This window comes from Megachile rotundata, chromosome 16 (genome assembly GCF_050947335.1).
Source record: "Megachile rotundata isolate GNS110a chromosome 16, iyMegRotu1, whole genome shotgun sequence".
Taxonomy (NCBI): Eukaryota; Metazoa; Arthropoda; class Insecta; order Hymenoptera; family Megachilidae; genus Megachile; species Megachile rotundata.
Window position 1 is genome coordinate 1,163,679 of NC_134998.1, and position 23,102 is coordinate 1,186,780.

Sequence of the window (23,102 nt, forward strand, 5' to 3'; positions counted from 1 at the left end):
GCTTCGTCTAACACACAATACTACTTTATTTTATTTTATAATACAAATATTTTCCGCCTTTTGTCATTTTAAAACTTCAGGTAACAGTTTATTTCGATGGAAATCTTATGTTCTCTTATATTCTCGCGGAAATATGGAAAAGAGTGGAAAAATACCAATCATTATTATTATTATTTCAGAATATTTTATGCCATGCAATTGTTAATGTTTGTGCCTAATAACATTTTCAATCGCACATCTGAATTAATTTGGATAATTAAGTTATTATTGCATATTCGAACATTAGAAATGCGTTCTGTTTTTGCGTGATACCACTGTTATAATTTGGATGCACAACATAAGGGGTGAATTATAATATTTATACATTTTATCGCATTTAATTTTATTTAAATATAGTTATGTTATAAAAAGGGAAAGAATCGAAGGTTTCAACTAAATATATTTGATATAAACATTTGACATTTAATTTTTATCAGTTAATTCATTTTTATCAGATGATGACAATCAATTAATCACCTTTATTTGCACTATGCTATTTTTTAATTCTATTTTATTACTGAATACTGATGTAATAAAGTACTTAGTTTTTGCAACATGTGTAACGTCCCTGGGAGAAACTTTTTTTTCTTTCTACCGGCATCATCGCGACAATCTTCTATCCATCGATTAGAATAGTCAATTATCGACCGAAGTTGCCAATTATCGACAGTACATTAGGTATCTATTACCATATCTATCAAATTCGACAGTCGGTAATCATAATATATATATATTATCATTTACATTAATTATCTTATAATTTTGATTTAGAGTAGGAAATATTTTCCGCGAAAATAATTGAACATTAAGTTTGAATCATTAAAACAAGATTATGTATTATTTTATTTTATTTTCTAATAAATAGTTTGTACGAGAAATTTCCGTTACGCTATGATGTGCCTACGTGCCGCGATACTCGCCCGAAATCCTTGAGATCAGCGCTAATCCTAGAGAAGGATAGCGATACTATTTCTATTTTCGGCATTTTTGGACATTAAATTAATTAATTAACTGAATCAATTTATATACGTAAAATCAACCAGTGTTAAACTACTCATGGCCGGAACCAAAATTATTTCCTTAAACTAGAAAGCTGTAAATCGAAATAGACTCGCCTCTGATAGAGAAGGACAGAAAATGTATTTTTCGTTAAAACACCATTAGAGTACCATTTTAGTATCGAAACGATAGCCAGAAATTAAAGAGCGACATTTAAAATATAATTAAACCGTTCAATTTTATAATTAATGTATAATAACGAAATTATATGAAAATTTAGATATTCTGACGTCACAGAAATTCCAGGAATTCGGCGAACTTGCGAGTATAAAAGGGCGAGCGAAACCCGTCTAAAATAAGAACAGTTTTCGCAGTCGAGCACGATAGAAGTATTATTGATAAGAATAAGAACTCAGAACAATTTCCGCTGTTAAGAGCCGCAACGAATCTTGATACTTGATTGGTCAAGCGAGTATACGCCATTTGGATACTTGATCGTGGGTCGTTTTAGTAGCTGGCTAACGCAGAGCTCCCCAATTAAGCGATCTGGTTTCGGATGTCAGTATTCGTTTTGGCTAAAAGGGTCATGAACCATTTAGTTGTCGAGTCAAATCATAAGAGTAATTGTTCCGAAGAGTAGTTCTCAGATTCAGATAAATTTTGGTTATTTGAATTAATAAAAGAATACTGTTCTCACTTAGCGTCATTTCCGTAATCGATTACACCGCGTTAGATAGTAGATAAATCTGTCTAATTTTTGCGAAAGCGTATTTAGGTGCGTTTAGGGAATCTCACTTAGGTCGAATTCCTCGCAGCGGTAGATTATAAAGCGCTAGTATTAATTAATTTCGTCAAAGAACATTTATACAAATCAATCGTACAAACTGAGATAAACTTTGTCACTGCGATACCTTCGAACACGAGAATCGAATACGTATAAAAGCGAAGTTAACTTTAGCAGAGATCAGAATTAGATACGGTCCAACATAAAGTACTGACCAGCGAGTCTCGTATTACATACTGTTTAATTTATCAATTTCTATTATTTCTATTATTACTATTATTTCAAGATCTATTTAGTTCTTTATACTAATCAATCATTTATAATTTATATACTTTCTTCATTTTGTTGTTATTGTTGTTTGTTAGTTTCATTTCTTATCGTTTACTGAATAAATCTAATTGTTGAAAGATTTTGACCTGTGGATTTCACTCCTTAACCGCACACCACACGAATCCCACAATCTTTACTTGCAAAATCGAGTCGTTTAGGGTAAAAGCCGCTCTTTACCTTTTAGCGCTTGTAACTAACTAAACTTAGGTTCTAGGGACGTTACACATGTAGAAAGACAGTTCCGAACAACGCAAAATCGGCATGTGACGAAATGTCAATGTGACAATAGTCAATAAAACGAGTTCAATCCCGTACATTCAAATTATCTTTTGTCGGATAAATTATAAATCCGTGAGATTAAATGAAATACTTGTAACACCTTAGAAAACAAATTAAATATCGTACAGTAATACGAAAATTCTAGAGCGCCAAAAGTTCGCGAAAGATCGAAAATGTATTGATAATATACGCGAAAATATAGGTTACTCCGCGAAACGGGCGGCGAAGATCGCCTCCCGAAACTGCATATTGGACAATGAACCTGTTGATAACAGCGACCGCGAATAACATCTAGCAGCTATAAAATAAAGACTCCTTGTAGGAAGTAATTCAATTCGCTGTTCCAAGAGGGAGAGAATGACGTAAAAACCAAAGGTTGCACATAGACCAGCTTTGGAACTCTAGTAGGGGAGATCAGCGAAAATATCTGGAAGTTTGCCTGCAGAATAGAGAAAGAGAATGGGAAATTGTCGGATACTCGTCCGACGTGGAAAGTTCGGTGAACTCCTAGACGCCTGTTGGTTGAAAAAGAACAGATCATCTCCTGACCATTCATGTTAGAAGACACAAGAGTTCAGGAGGATATTCCTGGTTACCCATTCGATATGGAGAGCTTAGAGATAATATTTGGACGCCAATCGAACGAAAGAGGACAGAATTACTCCTAGACGCCTGATTGAATAGTTTCATGTAAAGAAAAAATTGCTTTGCTTAAAAAACGGAAGTTGTATGTACTATATAAAAACCACGTCCCATGTTTAATGCGTTAAATGAATAAGTTTTATCATTCACAGCTCTGTATTTTCCTCGAGAATCCTTTGAGTTCTTTAAAATCCATCCATGGTTACAAGTTTTTAATTAATGTTCTTAGCTTTAAATTTTGTTAATAAACTTTATAAGTTTATACTTATATTTATAACTTAACGAAACCTGTAAAACCCTGTGTTAATAAAACATCTCTTTTTTATTTTGTGAATAGAATATTTTAATAAAATTTAGTGGTCCAAAAGTGGGATCACTTTTTGAATAATATATTAGGAGAAATTGAATATGTTATGGAACAACAAATGTGGATCCAATCGAATAGGAAACAGTTACACCTGGATGCCTGGTTAAATCAACTGATGTAGTAAAAAATAATATTTTATTTACGAATGAAACTATGTATTATAATTGTAAAGCCTATGTTCTTTGCCAAACGTACTAATCCCCGAGTAAAATCCTACCTTTAACAGCTACATATCCTGTATTTTTTCCTACGTAATAACCACATTTTATACAATGTATATAATTCTGAACAAAAATGACAATCTAGACGATGACGAGAACGTCCGTGTTATCTGTATTAAACTTGATAGAGAATATATAATATGTTATAGGTATATCTTATTGTGGTCTATCGAAATGTATTGAATTAGTTTGAATAAATTGCTTTTAATTAAAAATTGATCGAAGTTATAAATGACAATGTAATATGTAAATACTAACTATTTATCTTTTTATTCAGATGACAGTTCAACAGTTTGTCTTTACCAATAGTAACTCGTAATAAATGTAGGAAATGAAGCGAGCGATATGTATGACGTAGATATAAATCGAAACAATGTACAATCAATAGCGAGAAGGCTGGACAAAGAAGCGTAGCACATTGTATCTTTTATCGATTTCTCGCATTTTCCATTTATTTACGAGGATTCTCATTTACGAAAGACCCGTTAGGGATATTCGACCAGATAAACAGGATCCCATATAAATATTCCACTTCTTAGTTCCGTTTTATCAGAATTATTGCTGACCCCTACAATAACATCCATACAACCGAAACGTATGCAATCCTATCAGCTCTTAACCTTGTCAACAGATCTCCTCAGTCCAAGTTCATTATCTTCTCTGATTCCCTCCCCACCATCCGGAAAACTCAAAACATAAAATACACCACTGAAGTGTACTTAGAAATTCATGAAAAATATGATAAACTAACCAAAAACAACAAAACTGTAATCATAGTGTGGGTTCCTTCCCACACGGATATCTATGGAAACACCATGGCCGACCTTCAGGCAAAAATTGCAGCGACTACAGTCACAGAAAACCAGCCGATGTAAAACACCTCTGCGGACATCAATAATCATATCGCGACACTACTAAAACAGTCATGGGACTCTATATGGAGAAAATACAAAGCCAGCTCAACCCATCAATAACTCGAAAAATTCTACGACTTAGAAACTAACCCTAAACACAATAGAAGAAATCGAGTGGCTGTAACCCGAATCACGACCGAACACACCAAACTAACTCACTCATACATACTCAAAAACGGTTCCCCCAGAAGGTCCGATATATGGAACACAACCATAACCATCAGACACATAATATTGGAATGCAGGAAATATAACCACGCCGGAAGAAGATTAAACATCAAGAACAACCTCACTGAAGCAATCACTTCAACAGCGTATCAAGACGCATTACTAAAATTTTGTAAAACTATAGGAATCCTCACCCAATTATGAAAAAGTTATGTCAAACCATCCACTTCCGTCCATAAGCTTATCTACGTAAACTGGTCAACAGTCGCTAATAACCTAGGTAGTTGATGCGACTATAAACCATGTAACGAGGCGTATTTTCATCTGGTGTTTGACTTTTTTCTCTTTCTTTGGTTACGCCTCGTTACGAGAATCCCCTCGAATGGCCAACCCCACTCCTCCGCCCAAGCGAACCCCCCTCGCCGCTGGGGCACGTATGGATGAATGAGCGTGTGTGCGTGTTTTCTTTTCCCTTTTCGAGTTTTTTTTTTATATATCGGACGCCACCCTTTTCCCCCCTTTTTTTGCTGCCTCCAACCACCACCGAAGGAGCCGTCGTCGTCCCCGGTCGCGGAGGAACCTCTCCCTGAGTGACGGATGCGCGGGATGGGTCCACCAAAGAAGACCCCGGCTGTCCGGGCGCGGTGCCACCCCGTCACCCTCCGCGGGAGCGACCGACAGCCGCCACCGGGGAACGCCAGGCCTGGGGACAAGCCACCCCCAACTGCCACCTCGAGAGGACCCCAGGACCTGGCCACCAGACGTCACCACGGAATGGCCCATCCTCGACGCCGAAATCCTCGGGGTGGGGGAATTCCGCGAACCGGGGAAGAAGATCTCGAGGAGAAGAAGCTAGCGAGCAGCCGTGAGACCGAGCCGATTTTCGCCACCGGCCCCGCTAAATTCCAAAGTTTCTTCTTTTTTTTTGCGTATCCGCGTTTCGTGTTTGGTGTCTCGGTTTTCCTTTCTTTTTTTTTTGTAGTGCGTTCCGTTTCCTGCTTCTTTTTGTATTGCGCGTGTGAATTGTGTGCCTGTGGATTATTCGTCGCCGCCGCCCCACCGAGGAATTTGTTTTTGTGGAGTCCACTGCGTCAAAAGGTAGGAGCTTTCTCCTTACCCTTCTTTTTGTTTTCATTATTCATTTGCGCGTGGGCGAGGGCGATAGGACCCCTGGCCCCAGTGACGAGGACCCTAGAGGCCGCGGACAGTCTACACGACACTGTGCCCTCTAATCTAGTTCTTTTTCTTTTCGCTGTATTTGGGTATTTAGGACCAACGTCCCCTTGCTGTCCACGACCCCTGAGAGGGCGTGCTCCCTGCGGGCGAATACCTCAGCGTTCTTTTTGTATTTCTATATTTTCTGTACTCGCGCGTACCGTGAGCCCCCGCGCCGCGAAAGCCTCCCTCGCAATTGGCGAGTCGACCCTTATTCCTCGACCGTTGCTTGTAACGCGTGGGGCCCACGCGAATTCTTTGTTCTGCTTACGTGGCCTACTTGGGGCTCAAATAAAAGCATTCTTCCTTTGGATACGAACTCGCGGGTCTTTTACTAGTTTTTTTTCTGACCCCCTCTGATTCCCGCTCCCGACAGAGCAGCCGGAAGGGCGATTACTACGGACGAGTGCATTAGCACTGGCGCCCCTTTAAATAAATCGGCCGTGGGTGTGAGCATCGGTGCGTGGAGGGCCGTTTTCCCTAACTGCCCCCACTCCAGGGAACCCCCTTCGGGCTTTCCCCCACCGATCCGTCACAACCACTATTTAAAAAAAAAATTATTGCTGAAGTAACTACCACAATCTTGTTCTTCTGTATTTCAGAACCGTGAAAGAAATTATCGTTTCCGGAAGCAAAACTTATAACCAAATTTAAATTTTAATATCGAAATTAAAGATATCATTTCATACGAAAATTGTAAATAAAATATAAAATATTAATATTGAACATGTTTCTAATTATCCATTAATTCTGTTTCAGGTGAAAACCGATCCTTCCGGCTCTTGTGATTGACCTGGGAAGTACTTTAAGATTCGACTTATATCATCTAAATAAGAAATTAATAGTAACTAATGCGTGGAATAAAAACACACAAATTAAATTTGCAGTATTAAGATAAAATCGATATGATGTTAGATTTTTCAAAATTTATGGTAGTCGCTTGAAAAGAATAAATAATTTATCGTTATTATCGATGGTTAATTAAAAAAGTTATATTTTCCAAAGCAACGGAAATGAAATGTACGATTATGTTATTAGCAAAATAATGTCTGACAATATGAAACTTAAACATATTGTCTGCCTCTCCAAAATGTGGAATACAATGAAGAAAGTATACAAATTGATTTGTCCACAAAAATACATCATACTTAATTGTTATTCGATTAGAATATTGCTCAATTGTACGAATGATTTTTGAACTCTGTATCAGATCATGTAAATGTTTACTTTTGTATGTGGCAAAATAAATTTTTAGTAAAGTAGAATTGTACCGTATCATTTGCCTTGCAGACACTTTTTATTGTGAACCTATTACAAATTTTATTTATTATAAATTATTATGAACGTAGTAAGAATTTTATTTGTTATAAATTATTATGCATCCGCTACAAAATTTTGTTTATATTCGCAAAGAGAAAAATATCTTAAGTATTTCTTTTTTTGTTAACACTTAATAGGCATTCTTTTATCACTTCTTCTTATAATATTACCTCTCCAAAATGAGTTTTTAAAATTCTAACCTCAAATTTGTTAAATAAACAAAGTTATAATGATTCGGAAGAGAACAATAACTTTGAAAAATGATGTAGTGTTGGCGTAAATATTTTTCTGAAATTGGCCGCTATATTATGTTAATAGTAAATTGATAAATTTTCTTTAAATTTGATCAGTCCATAAAATAGACGTTCCTGTATATTGTAAACAAGAATTATTTTAATATTTAATATTCTTTTCTCTTTATTATTAAAAAAGATTGCAAACTTGATGAATTTCGGCTTTGTACAGCTGCCATTTTGTTAAATAATTTTATTTTCGCCTTTTTCGTTTCCCTTTAGTATACAAAATTGTTATTTTTAAATAACAATAGTACAAATAGTACAATTAATAAAATTAATTTATTATGGTAGCTATAAAAATAAAAAATTGACGGAAACGAATATAAGTGAAATGATAAATGTAATGGTTAAAAGTTACATGGAATCACAACGCGTGACTAAACATATATATAGTATTTCAATTCCCTATAGCAATAATAACTCAATAATTTTTTATCTCATAAATTGCATAAAATCAACAGCTCCGAATGGAAATGCCCTCTTAGCCGATAACACACATTATTTATAATTTTGTGATCCATTGATCATTTCTGCTCATAAATTCGTAACGAAATGTACACATATTCGATTAAAATACGATATGAATATTTCCGCATTTATCATCATCACTGTTGAATATTATAACCTAAATTACAATTTATCAGTGTTTAATATTACATTTTTTTGTAAATAATCCAGAAATAAAATAAAGAGAAAGTTACTGTGCAGTATCCAAATCATATTCATTTTGTAGAGTTAGATTAAAGTAAGGTGTTTATTTTGTATTCAGACAGTGTACAAATAAAAAATAAGTGCGCGTGTTTCCACGTGCAGGGTGGATTCGACACGTTAAGTAACCGCGGTACAATCCAAGTGTTTTGTGGAATTTATTCGGTGACAAAGAAAGTTTTTAGAAGAATAAGGAAAAGATGTTCTCTAGAATGTGCCGTACACCGTGGGTGACGTCTTCTTTTTAGAAGAATCAAGGAAATGAGGTGCCGTGAAACACGTCTTCCTCGCTTGTTCGGTTTTGGGAAAATGCCTAAACTAAGAGAGTGCCGAGCAGCTCGTGGTGTCGTCTTCTCTCTTAGGAAGGCTGGGTATTTCTGACTTATTGTGGAAAAATGCTGGTCTTTTATATGAAAACTGTAGGCTAGGCCCGCCCAATCAGCGTAGCCTAACTCCGAGCGCAAGGGTTTTATGACATTGCCTGCGCCTCGCTTCGTACATCGGTCGCGGATACTCGGCGTTTCTCTTACTTTTCTAAATACATCTATGTTACATTATTCTACATGCTACAATTTAGTTTATTTCTAAGCATAATTGATTTCATATTTATCAGATGGTATATGTATGAAACGTTCAATGGGCACAACGTCTTCTTGGGGCACTATTTATTTATTAACTTTTTTAATCAAGTACTATTTCATTGTGGAAAATAAGATTTTACAAGAAGATTTTCTTAAAATTAAGTTTAACCGGTAAGAGGAATTAATTGTTTTTATTTAAAATCGGTTATTTATTAATCTGTTAAAATTAAATACACAAAAGTTGTTAAAACTCCAAAATATTATTGTTTAATTATAGAAAACACTGAGTGAAGGTAATATTCTGCAAAGTAAATTATTTTGAAACATAAAACGTGCATTATCTTGATAAAATATATCTATAATAGATTTCGAAGAAGCAACAATAAAATCAGTTTTTTAAATTTTTGCTTTAATTTCAATAAATTCAAAAACCGAAATGCATATGGAAGTAGCATCATATACTATGTGCAACAGATGGAGTAATTTTCGCTCTTGTCAGTTACCGATTCCAGAACTTCTTTTCTTTATTTTTGCTTCATGGGAATATGTATATTTATGGAAGAAACTTTGAAATCGAACTTAAAATTCAGGTAAGTTGAATTATTAAAGTTACTTTGACCGGCAAAATGATAAAAATTCTACTACAGGCCACAATAAATAATTGACTCTTCCACCATTTTTAGAAGACTTGACATACAAATGGGAAAGCGATACAAAAACATATGCCTCGAGGTTCATTTTCTCTGTTATTCCTAACGTTTTGTATATTATAAGTCCCCAAACTTGTATGTGAAAAGTAAGTCAAAAGTACACATTAAAATTTTTTCTTGTCGGCTGCATTTTCGAGATAATTAAATTATAGTCTAGGATAATAAACGATTACAATTATTTTTTAGGAACATTAAATAACAACGCTATTTAATTATGCAATGCTATCACTCTATCAATCGGAGATATCGATCGACCACATAAATATTCGTTCAATTTAGCAGGTTGAATTCAGGACTGGAATTATACTGCTCTCAGGAAAAATTTTATATAATTAATGAAATATAATTATTTATTATTTAAATACTACAAAGCATTCGTAAATAACACAGAAAGTGACTAACAAGTAAACCTACGGAAGTGTCACTCTCCGATATTTCTGAAATTTGGATACTTTATAATACATAAAAAAATAAGGGACACTGTAGCGAAATAATTTTTCGTTAGATATAAGACATAGGATAAAAGAATGCGTTACACGTAAAGTGACCGGCACACCGCAAGCCTCGACGTACTTGCAGGTAGCAAGTGCCATAAAACGTCTACTTCGACTCGTTGATTAGGCGGCCGAAGGCGAAATAAACAGTATAAAAGGGCTCCAAAACACAGAAAAAGCCAGAACCTTCCTATCCTGCACCCTGACAACACCACTCTTGAAAAATACCAGAGTTGAAAAATTGTCACACTCCGATCCGAAAGACTTGAATTTTACCAGTCAAACTTAACTTCTGCTTGGAAATCCAGCAGAGTTGATCTCCTCCAGCTTAAACCCTCGGAACAGCCTTTCCTTGTAATAGAATAGTCAACAATTTCTCACCTTTTTGCTACAACGATCTCACATTGTATCTATATCTGTATCTTTTATTTGAATAAACCTTATATTAAGCGTTACAACACGTATTTTTTTTATTTGCGGAATAACATATTTAGGTCACGAAACAACCCCCCAAAATGAAATGGAAAAAATTAGGATATCTTTGAGATCAGTGAAGCGATTTTGATGATTTTTTGTATTATAGTATATTTCGACAGAAAACAAAAATCGGCTTAAATATGTTGTAAGGGTGGTGAAAATTAGGGGGTTAAGTTACACCTGAAGTGACTAATTTCTTGCTGAAAGAAATCAGTTTTGATTTGATCAAAGTAAAATCTATTAAAAATTCAAGAAGAATGTTAATAAGGCACACGCACTTTCTTTTTTATGTAAATATTTGGGGTGTAAACAACTCCTAAATTGCCGCTCTCTTTTGGTAATACGCACAAAATACCTTATGAAACTATATTTTTTAACTGTTTGATCTTTTTAATATGTCGGTTTTTACGTCCCTGAATTCAAATTTGAAATCATAATTCAATATGACGGACGAAAACTCGAAAAACTACTGTCACTGCACGACGGCATTCATTATACGCCTTTTTGGATTATATCAAAAATGCTCTGTATAATTAAAGCATCTTGCAATTAAACGTGTCCATATAACGTTTCGATATAATTACGCGTTACTATAGCAACTTTGGTAATTTTTAAATACAGTAATTATAATGCAAATATATTATTTTGGAAAGGTGACTAATTCACAACCTTAATCGTGCTATCTTATTTCAGGAAGCATATGGAAGTAAATGTGTAATTGTTATGCAATTGTTATGTATTATTTTGGTATATAACATATACCAAAACAATAAAGAAGTAGATAAAATAATTTTAAGAAAAAAAATACACCGACTTCGAAATGCACTAAAAAGTATAAAATAATTTCTATTTCATTCAATCATACAATTACGTCACAGATATGAATGAAACCTATTTACTCGTTAGGTAGTGTATTAAATACATTTCAACCTTTTCGGAGGCGGCGCAAAATTCAAAGATTTTCTTGAACATGTCAACCTTTGGACAGCCGAACATAGGCAAAGCTTGTATAGCTATTTTTTTTTCTATATACAGGGTGTTCGGCTACTGGTGGGCATAATTTTAGGGGGTGGTAGCTGGAGTGATTGTGAACAACTTTTTCCTTTACCAAAATGCTGGTTAAAGCTTAGTTTTTGAATTATTAATGAAAAACACTGACCAATGAGAACGCGTATAGACCGGTCGCGCGACAGCGTGAGCGACAGCTTCGAATATGACGGCCGATCGTCGTCGTGAACAAATGTATCGATACTGTCGGTATAACGTCGGTATAACGTCGGTATAACGTCGGAATAACGTCGGTATAATAGAAAGCTGTTAGATGAAAGTTACATTGAATAATAAATAAAAAAATCTGGATTATTGTTGAATTATCATTCATTCATGAACAAGAAATAACAAAATTAGTCTCTACTCACGTAATCAAAGTAAATCGAATTTATTCAATACGTTTATTCGTTATCGCAAAGAAATAATAGCTAAAATATGGAAAATTATTTTCGTTAGATATTGTAATGATGAAAAAGAACAAATTCTCATTTTTAAAAAATTGAATAACTTTTCTATTCAACAAATAAAAATGTGAATTCAGTAATTAATAAATTTAAATGTAGCTCACCCATTAAACCGCAAATAATCACAATAAAAATGCGTCTCTGTCACCGGTCCGATCCACCGGTCCTTACTGTTAATATAAATCAATCACCATACAGAAACTCTCAAAAAACTCTCAAGAAACTTCATTGTCACCTATCACTTTCATCTTTCATTATGAGTTTTCATTATCACTTTTCTTTCTCATTTTTCACTAATTTGCACTAATTTTCACTGTCAGTCCGACACGTAAATAGGACGAATGAAAACACGTGAACGAAAATTCATAAATGATTTAAACTATAGTATCTTGAAAGCAAGAAAACGGAATTCTCGATTAAAAACAACGATACATTTTATTTCGACACGTTTCTTTCGACAATAAACGATGACTGTCGATCGACGCCGCAGTCGTTCAACAGATCATCGTTGCATGGCAACCGTTAGCGACGTATGCCTCGCGATCGAGAACAAAACCGCGATCCGTAGCCAGTCTAACAATGTCTTCTTATAAAATATAATATAATTTCGATTCCTCAATTCGGATATCTTATAATTAGAATAGTGTATCGTTAAACATACATATCTATGAATAATCGTTCACGCGTTTTCATTCGGTCCGTTTACCGGTCGTGCTTATGTTGTGCAATTATTATTAGAAAAAGACAGTGAAATAAATTGAGAGTTCATTGACCCTGCCAGGACATCAGCTGTTGATGCTCTGATCGGTGGATCTACCCGGTGACACAAATATTTTTTATCGAAGCTAGTTTTTCCATGAATCAATGAGTAAGTGTTATTTAAGTTACTTCTGTATTTTTAAAATTAAACGTACGCAGCAATAGATTTATTTCACTTCAATGAAGTACTGCATTAGATATTCTATTCCAGTTCGATCTCATTTCATAGGCAAGGTACTCATTCGTTTTGAAACGTGAATTTATTCGTTTGCTTCATTAGTATAGTTGACAAAATTAATTTTCGTGAATTTATTCTTTTCCCTTTTTGAAGGCATAAAATAAATACAATATACTTCGTGTGGTTGTTGTAAACAACAACTAATTGGTTTATTTCTCATTCACGAATTACGAAGAATTTAATATTATTCTTAACATGTTAATTCATTATTCGATTTAACTTTTGCCTAATAGCTTCCTGTTATACCGACGTTATACCGACGTTATACCGACAGTATCGATACATTTGTTCACGACGACGATCGGCCGTCATATTCGAAGCTGTCGCTCACGCTGTCGCGCGACTGGTCTATACGCGCTCTCATTGGTCAGTGTTTTTCATTAATAATTCAAAAACTAAGCTTTAACCAGCATTTTGGTAAAGGAAAAAGTTGTTCAGAATCACTCCAGCTACCACCCCCTAAAATTATGCCCACCAGTAGCCGAACACCCTGTATATAACTCGACAGCACGCCGCGAAGTAGGTTGTACAGGATTTTGTGGGCATAAATAATTTAACTCGATTTTAAATAAATATAACCAATTTTATTTCAGCAGAATTTTGAACAAGGAACGCAGGCGTCTGCAAATGTTATTTATTCGGTCGCCGGGAAGAGAATGAATACCTGCTCCGCGCTCACGGACTCGACGGAGCGATAACGCGATACCGATTGTTGACGAACGCTACCGATAACGTCCGAAAATGCTTCGCCCTTCATAGACGCGGAACCTCGCTACTTACGAGCATTTCTATCGAATTTTCTTATAAATTCGAATAATCACTCATTAAAAAAGTCAACTCTACCGGTTTCGCCGGTAGCTTAGCGGCCCCGGGTCGACTTCGTCTTCCCGTGCACGCGTGAACCTTCATAGCGGTAGAAGTCTACCCAATTGAGGTCTATAGCGGCCTCGAGAAGATTTTCATCTTTCCGAGCACGCGGGGAGCTTAACGGCCACAGAAAACCCTTTAGTTTTCCGCGCACGCTGGGCTACACCGTTGAGAGTTGACACAATCAGACTTTTCCGATTTTAATGACAACATATGCCCTTTATAGCTAATATTCCCGCGTCTATGATTATAATATTGCGAATCGGTGCATCAATCGCTTATAAAATAAACATATAATAATTGAAACAAATGCGCTTCTTTGCTTAACGTTAAAGAAACTTAACATTAACATACATTTGATATTTAACATTATAAATAAATTTTCCATTACAATACATTAAATAAACTTAAACTAAATCTATACTATACATAGGTGTTAGTGCGTATAGAATGGAACTATGGTCTATCTAGATTCATAGATTATGCGACGGAAAGACTCGATCGCCGCATATTCTATAAAGATAGAGCCGATCTGCCGCAAATTTGGTAATTCCCGCGTCGTGGGCTCCGTTTATAGGTTCTTAGATCCATGGCTTCCACATGCGAACGAAGTCGATTCAATTTCATTTATATCAGAAACGTTGCGAAATGAAGATGCATTTACGTATAGTACCAGATATATCTATAATGGTTCGTATTCTTTCTCAGGATTTATTAATTTCCAATACGCCATACCACAATCAACTGGTTATTGGCAGCGACGTTTACTGAGGTATTTTTAATTTTGCGCCGCCTCCGAAAAGTTTGAAATGTAATAAAATCATGCGTAAAATTTTGTTACAATTTGATATTTAAATTGTAATTTTAGCGAAAACTAAATTATATTCGTAAATAGTAATATGTTTAAAATGTTTAGAGGTCAACACGAAATGAAATAAACAAATAAAAAGTGTAAATGATTTGAGATGGATTCATAAATTTTTGAGAACTAACTCGTCATCGCTTGATTGTCGCGACACACATTGGTACGCGCTTTGCAAAAAGATCGCCACAGTTAACTGGTTAATATACTACCTAACGAGTAAATAGGTTTCATTCATATCTGTGACGTAATTGCATGATTGAATGAAATAGAAATTATTTTATACTTTTTAGTGCATTTCGAAGTCGGTGTATTTTTTTTTCTTAAAATTATTTTATTTTTCTTAAAATTATTTTATTTCACGCTTTTTATCGGCCGACAAGACGTGTTTGTAGAAACAGTAGAAAATCGGCGACTGCATGTTGACTCATACACCACCAGAGACACGGAGGCATACGTAGAATTCAATATATAGTAACAATAGCTTTTCGCTAATAACTCGAAAACTAAAGCTTCCCCTTAATTGCGGATAAGGAAAAAGTTGTTCAGAATCGTGCCCCTGATAACATATTAAGAGGACATGAAAATCGTCCAAAGTTGATTTCAAAACTTTTCAACAATTTTTCGCTAATATCTCGAAAACTAAACCTTTCCGCGAAATTTGTATATGAACAAAATTGTTCAGAATCATGTCCGTGATAAGATATTAAAAGCGCACTAAAATCGAGAAAACTTTATTTCAAAAGTTGCCGGTTTTTTTGCAATAACAACACTTTGCAATTAAAAAATGAAAAATTTTTTGATAATTGTACCAATGGGGAGTCAGAAACTACCGGATGCAAAAGGTGTCGTTCCGATCGGTGCATCCAGCTAGGCGTAATAGGCGGGCACACATAGAAAATAAAAATAATAATAATAAAAAAAAAAAATATACTGATCGAATTGAGTAACCTCCTTCTTTTTCGAAGTCGGTTAAAAAGCATAAAAAGAACTGAAGGAAAAGAATGGAAGAAGACTATGATAAATACCAGAATCTCAAAAGATCATTGAAAAATTTACGAAGAAAAAAATTATTAATAAAACGCAATTTTTTTATTAAAAAGTTACGTTATGTTATTTGTATTTAATATTTCATAATTATAAATAATTTGCTCCATTATATACATACTATTATTCAAACCAATATAGAGTACTAACAATAAGATAATACACACGAGGTGCATCAATTGTTACATGTGTAACGACCCTGGAACCTAGGTTCAGTTTGTTACAGGCGCTAGAAAGGTAAAGATCGGCTTTTACCCCTCTGAACGACTCGTTTTGCAAATAAAGATTGTGGGATTCGTGTGGTGTGCGGTTAAGGAGTGAAATCCATAGGTCAATATCTTTCAACAATAAGATTTATTCAAAAAAACGATAAAAATGAAACTAACAAATAACTAACAACAAAATAAAGAAAAATATACAGACTATAAATGATTAATTAGAGTAAAGAATTAAATAGCTTTTGTAATAATAATAATAATAGAAATAATAGAACTTGACAAATTAAACATAAATGTAATAGATAATCGTGAATTTAACGAAATGGAACTCGCTGGTTTATACTTTATATTGGATGAAAACTATTAGCACTAGATACATTCAAAATGCTAATTTTCTCGTTTTACAATTAGAAAGTGAATAATATGGCGTAAATAGATTTTTCAAAAATTTCTTTGTTTAAAAAATATGTTAAAAATTAACATAATTTTGCAAATTTTTTAAATAGCACGTTGAATTATTTGGATGACATTTCACATACGTAAACTATGTGTTCAAAGAAAAAATACGGATAAATTGCAATTTTTAATTTCTCTCGTGCAAAAAATATTAGTGTGGTTGTAGTTACACGCACAATTTATACATTCTATTCGGTGCACAACTAATTTCTATACATAATCTGGTAATTATATTATGCTACATTTTTTATACTAATTTATTTAAAAAAAGAAGGTGAAGCTCCATAGGTGCCCCTATAAAACATGAAACCCGAGACAGGTATCCATTTGTCTAGCTTTATAAGCGTGTACTGATGGTAGTATTCAATGTATGAAAAATTTACTTTAATAGTTTAAAATTCTAAAAGGTTCTCGTTTATTTTGTTTAAAATTAGATTTGTTAATAATGTTCTTGGTGTTACTATATTTTTAAAAACATAATTATCTTGTTTCCGTTGTATTAAATAAATTATAATCGCGTTTTTAATTTCTATGTCTCGTTTCTGGTTTACTCCTTTAATTATCAAAGTGTTTAATACAAATTTACAAATATAGTTTAGTTTTACTATTTCAACCACTATTTATTTTTAATTTATTTTTTCTCAAAAATACGATACAATATTATATCCTTCCATACTTCCTTATCTTTTTTAATGAAACTGAAAATGACGTTTTCATTTTATAATTACAAATGTACATCTAGCATTGCAAATGCATGTTAAAATCTATTTGGCTAAAGTGTAAAAAAAGTATATAATAAAGAATAATTACAGTAAAATCTCCTGAATATTGGAACAATCAGACCATCATTTGATTCTTATGAGTTTAGGCATGAAAATATACATGATCTCAAAGCAAGAAAAGAAACAAATAAATTCTGTAATAATGTTCGAACTACTAAATTTTACTCTTTAACCCCTAATCATCGATCCTAGATGTTCGGTTGCGAACCGAGACCATTGCCGCGACTAAGCGATTTATTGCAGGACCCAAGTGGTTCGGCGCGCAGGCCACCGTCAATAGTTTTTACCTCGAAATGCGGGTCGCCGAGGACCCTATTGTCTATCACATCTGGTCCGAACGAATCTTACCGTAGACGTGTACGTACCATAAATCAGCTAACAGCTGTATTTCTCGTTTTAAAACAGTTTTGGACAAACAAAAGCATAGAGTTTTTCTTGACCGTTACTTTCGGAAACGCGAGGGTGTTCAGGCGATTTCTTTTAGGAAAAATATTCAGTTGAACGTTGAAGCTCGTACGGTTCGCATCGAGAGTCGAGAAGTCAATCGTGAGTTAGAAGGTTCCGCGGAACCTAACATAACATAACCAATGCAGGGTGGTTCGGAAGTCAATCACAACACTATTCGAGTGGGACCTTGCACTCCTCGAATGGGCCACGGTAGGGTGGTAAAATCATACATTGCAACATTATTCGAGTGAGTCCTATATTCCTTGAATAGATCATCGTGAATAATCTCACGCAACGTGAATTACTACGCAAAACGAACAACATTGAGCGAGACCTTGTTCTCCTCAATCAATCCGCAATCAACTCAACCATACACACAACGTATACATACTCGTACACATTTTCACCGTAGAATCGTTAACGAATACATAAGGGGTTTTTTATACCGCAAGGCTTTTTCCCCTAATTCGAATCACTCGAGCCAATAAACTGTCATGATTTTTGAGGCTCAATTACGATTAAATAATTTTTATTTACCCTCTTCCTCAATCAAATAAATACATTCCTTTGAAACACGAAATTTCTCCATGTTGGAAAGATTTCGACGATACACTAGATGTATGATGTGACAAATTTAATAATGAGTTTCAAGCCTAAATAACACAAAATTTCTAAATATTGTTAATGTACTTCTATAATAAATATATGTTGATTCTTTCTAAAGAGAAAGAATAATATACATTAATTTAGTTTTTTGTTCATTATTAGTCCAGAAATAGATAAGTACATATTCAGCATCAGCTGATGTTTCCTTGTCATACTTGTCTGTCAATTTTTCTAATATACGTATCAGATTTTCTGTGCAGTGTTCATAGAAAACAGCAATACCACAGAAGATTGACTTTTATTGTCCTGCTTTCTTGACGCATGTCGACGCACGTTATCCCCAACTGACATCTATTGCTTTTGTTTTCCCATCAACAGTTTGAGCTCCACAACTGAAAATCCCTTTTATTGTCCTGATTCATTTTAAATTTATAAATTAATTTAAATTATAAGGTTTCAAGTCATTTTTCAATTACTATCGCGATACATTTTATTAGTATTTTAATTATTTTAAACTATTTTCAGACACTTCTTAAAAATTTTATTCAAATGATTGCAAGCACTATGTATTCCTAACGTAGTTATTGCAATTTCGTTCCAAGTCCAGAATATAATCATTTCCGAACTTATTGCTTTACCCATGTTTAAAATAACGGATTAGCATTTTTAACAAATATTTTCCTATTTGTTAGTTATTTTTCGTTATACTTTTGTCGTTTTGTTGTAAGATATAAAAAGTCTTTTAATAATCTCTTGTTTTTATTAAACGCGTATTCTTGTCGTAAATATTACCAATTTTTCAGATTATTACCAATGGTATGAAAAAAAAGAAACTTATTACTGAGCACTGCCTTCTAACAATTAGTTCAATATTTGATAAAAATTTTAATTTTAGTTACAAGGAAACATATCGAACCGCGACACACCGATTTTAATGAAACTTATATGAACGATAGTTCTCAAGAAAATATTTGACACGTATTTTTTTTTATCGGCCATCGTTCACATTGAAGGGATGAAAATAGCCCTCGAAGTTGGGAGTTGGAATCATATTTTTTGGAATATCTCCGGAATTAAAGAAGATAATTAGATTCTTTTTTTTTGTAAATTGTTCGTCTTTAAATAGGGAATTTTTGTGCGTAAAAAAATTTCAATAAACTTTATTTGTTTAAATAATATTTTGAAAATTTATAATTTTTGCACTAAATGTTGATCTATTTGTTTGCAACTTCGTGTACGTAAACTATGGGAAAAAATAGAGGATACGTGTTTTTGGAATTTGTTGTTTGTTGCAATGTTTATTAGATATATAATTTAACATCACCTGCTGTGAAGAGGGGCAATCAGCATTTTTATTAAAAATATCATTATTTTTACAATCTTTTACAATATTTTAGACATTTTATACCTCTTCATATGCCGTTAATTGACTTTTTAATAATTATTGTAAGCGTCGCAGGTATGAGCGTGACGCGGTTATGATCAACGCCGCGCCGCTCCGTAAGGAACATAGGCTTTTATGGTCAATACTGCTTTTATACTTTTACAGGCGTAAAGTCTTTATTCTAAATAAAATATTTAGAACTTTTGGAAACATTGGGATTTTTTAAGAAACTAAGAAAATAGAAATAAATTAAATTATTTTTTAACAATATAGATTAAAACGAAGTCTTTTTAAAAAACACTCTCTTGATTAGATTTTAAGGCGAAATGGTTTACTTCATGGTTAAACTCAATTCTGACAATTTTCTTTCTCAAAACTGAGGAATACGATAATCAAAGTTTCATTCACGAAAAACCAAAAATAAAGAATTCCGATTTTTGAATTTAAAAAGCAGAACACGCACGAGTCTTTCATTATGTTGAACGCTTCTTTCTCTCTTTCTTTTCCATTCGCCACCCTCTTTCATGTTAAAAATTTTAATCACTCATTACACACGCAATTATTAACGTAATAATATCATGTTTGGTGTCATTTTAATCAGGGAAATAAGATAAATACGATGGTAAAAGTTTCATGAAAAAATAGTCAGAAATATGAAAATTGCAATCTTTTCCTTTGCTTGCATTAGTATGTGTCTTACCGATATTCGATCCTCGACCGATCGTGTTTAACACTTTTTACTGATTCTGAGGGGGATCCCCCCCAGTAGTGGGGATAAAATTATTATTTTTACGGTAGACCTTGAGTAGGAACCAGAACATATAAATTTATCATAAAAAAGTAGGAGAGAATACAACGATTGCAAAGAAAAAATGAAACAACAAGACGACTCAAAATACAACTTCATTAATTTATCTAACTCATCCAAATATCTTCGAACACAGTTTTGCATTGTATCTCGATATGAGAAATCAAATAATTCAAATCCGACTAAAAATTGCATGCAAATTTCTCATCTGCGCCAGAGCCGTTCATTCTAAAAGCGGGGAAAGTTTATTTAAAAAAAGAAAGAAAAATAATGATAACAACAAATAAAAGTCATTATAATATTCCATCTGTAAGCAACATATGATCAAAAAATTCTAATTTCTTAATATTTGGACGATGGAAGTTTAGGTAATTAACGGTATTGAAAAGATGTTTATTTTGAAACTCCATCTTAAATTATTTTTAGCTGATTATATAATGCTACAATTTAGCTTCGGTAAATTTGAATAATAGTGACAAGACTGTGACATACTGCAAATTGTATAATGTTGATAATGTTGATGGTACACGTAACCCCTATATAAGTGAGACAGTGATGTGTAGGTCTGTCTAGCTATCAATGATGATTTCTATTATCGCTTTGCAAGTAAGTTCTAGTTGAGTTTCTAATAAATACTCAACAAAGTCATTTACAAATTACTTACAGGGATTCACAAGTCTCTTCAACAATATTACTATTATCTGAGAGTTAATTACGAGTTGTGGTTTATATTGTTAAAAGAAAATAAGAATGATTTCAACGACAATTATGTCTGTGATGCTTGTAGGTAATAATAAGGAAATGCAAACACTTTTCTGGGTAATAACGTCAATCCAATATAATCCTCATTTTTAAGAAATTTTATTATTTTAGTATGTTTGTGGAAGTAAGATCCATTTAAATTGGTAATACAAGAGAGATCTTGAAGTCGGAAGCGTTTCATTAACGATTACAATAATTGATTAATTTTGAAAGTGAGGCAAGTGCATTTTGGTATAATAAAACTTTTATTTTGTTAATCATTACTTTAAACACTATTGGAAAATAAACGTACATTATTGAACGTTGCAAAATACCAAAAATTTATTTATTAACAATTACCAATATTTTCAAATTTATTGAAATGCAAATCTGTAAATATTTTGCAATAACAAAAAATGTACTATTCCCACTTTCAAAATAAATGGTTCATCGAATAACTAAAACCCATTCTGCATATTGCAATCCTTGTGAAATTAACGTTTTTGTCAAACATTTACTAACTGAGTGAGCAATGTGTAACATTCCTGAAGAATTTTCAAACTTTTATCCCGGTGTCATTTCTTCAATTATCGACTGTATTTCTGTCTTACCGATCGCGACATTAGACAAATCGAGTATCATAAGAATTCAGTAAACTGTCGGTAATAAATGCATAATTCTACAGGAAAATTCCACAATGCTATGTGCCTACGTGCCGCGATATTCGCCCCGAATTTCCTAGTATCCTCGCGATATCTTAGAGAAGGATAGGAATATATTTTACAATTGCGTTAAACAAATCAGTCAATACATATCAAGCTCACTGATATTATGTTATCCGAAACTAAAGTCAAATGTTAGTTTATTGAAATATATATTGTAAATTATAATATTACGCTATGGAATATTCGAGAAGCATCGTATGCTTATACATTTAGATTCAATCCGTATAGAAGTCGTGCGTAGTATATAGAAGAAGATAGAAAATGCAATTTTCATTAAAACACTATTAAACTATTATTTTTGCATCAACAACATAAACTACTGAGTAGAATGCAATATTAATAATGTAATTAAATCGTTCGTTTTCATAATTAATGTCTAATTGCGAATTTATACGACAATTATATATTTCGACATTATGGGGGTTTTCCAAGAAATTGCCAGGCTGGCGAATATAAAAGGCCGAGCGAAACTTGCCTAAATGGCAGAACAGTTTTCGAAGTCGAGCAAGCTAGAAGTCTCCTGGATATGTATAACCGGATCAATTTTCGCTGTCAAGAGCCGCAACGATTCTTAATACTTGACTGGTAAAGCAGGTATACGCCATTTGGATACTTGATCATGGGTCGTTCTAGTAGCCAGCGAACAGTAGGCTCCCCATTCAAACGGTTTCGTATCTGAAACTCCTTTAGGAGAGTGCTATACTTAGCGCCAAGAAAGGCTAAGACATCGAAACGATAGCTCTCAGCTACTCAAATTTGATTTTCGTCGGATTGCTAACGCGCCGTCAGATTTTCGAAGTTCGCTCTGGGTAGTTTCGTAGTCAGCGAATAGTAGGCTCCCCATTTGAGCGGCTTGGTCTCTGAAGCCCGTGTCTTTTGGGTGGCAGTTCAGCAATCACGATTTTATAATTAGAATCAATTGATTTGCTACCCTGTTAGACTTATACTGTTCACCCTTTTCCTGTACCGTTGGATCGTTCTAGTAGCTAGCTAACGCAGGCTCCCCAATTAAGCGATCTGGTTTTTAACCGACTTCGAAAAAGGAGGAGGTTACTCAATTCGATCAGCATATTTTTTTTTTTTTTTTTTTTTTTTTTTCTATGT

The 23,102-nt window shown here is 33.8% G+C and overlaps 1 long non-coding RNA gene across 1 annotated transcript in view; it reads left to right on the plus strand.

The window, feature by feature from the left end:
- Positions 1–7,223, plus strand: part of LOC143266037 (uncharacterized) — a 368,715-nt gene extending 361,492 nt beyond the window's left edge. The window contains exon 3 of the long non-coding RNA XR_013041031.1: positions 6,718–7,223. This is a non-coding gene — a long non-coding RNA (uncharacterized LOC143266037). The remainder of the gene's footprint in view (positions 1–6,717) is intronic.
- Positions 7,224–23,102: the final 15,879 nt, after the last annotated feature.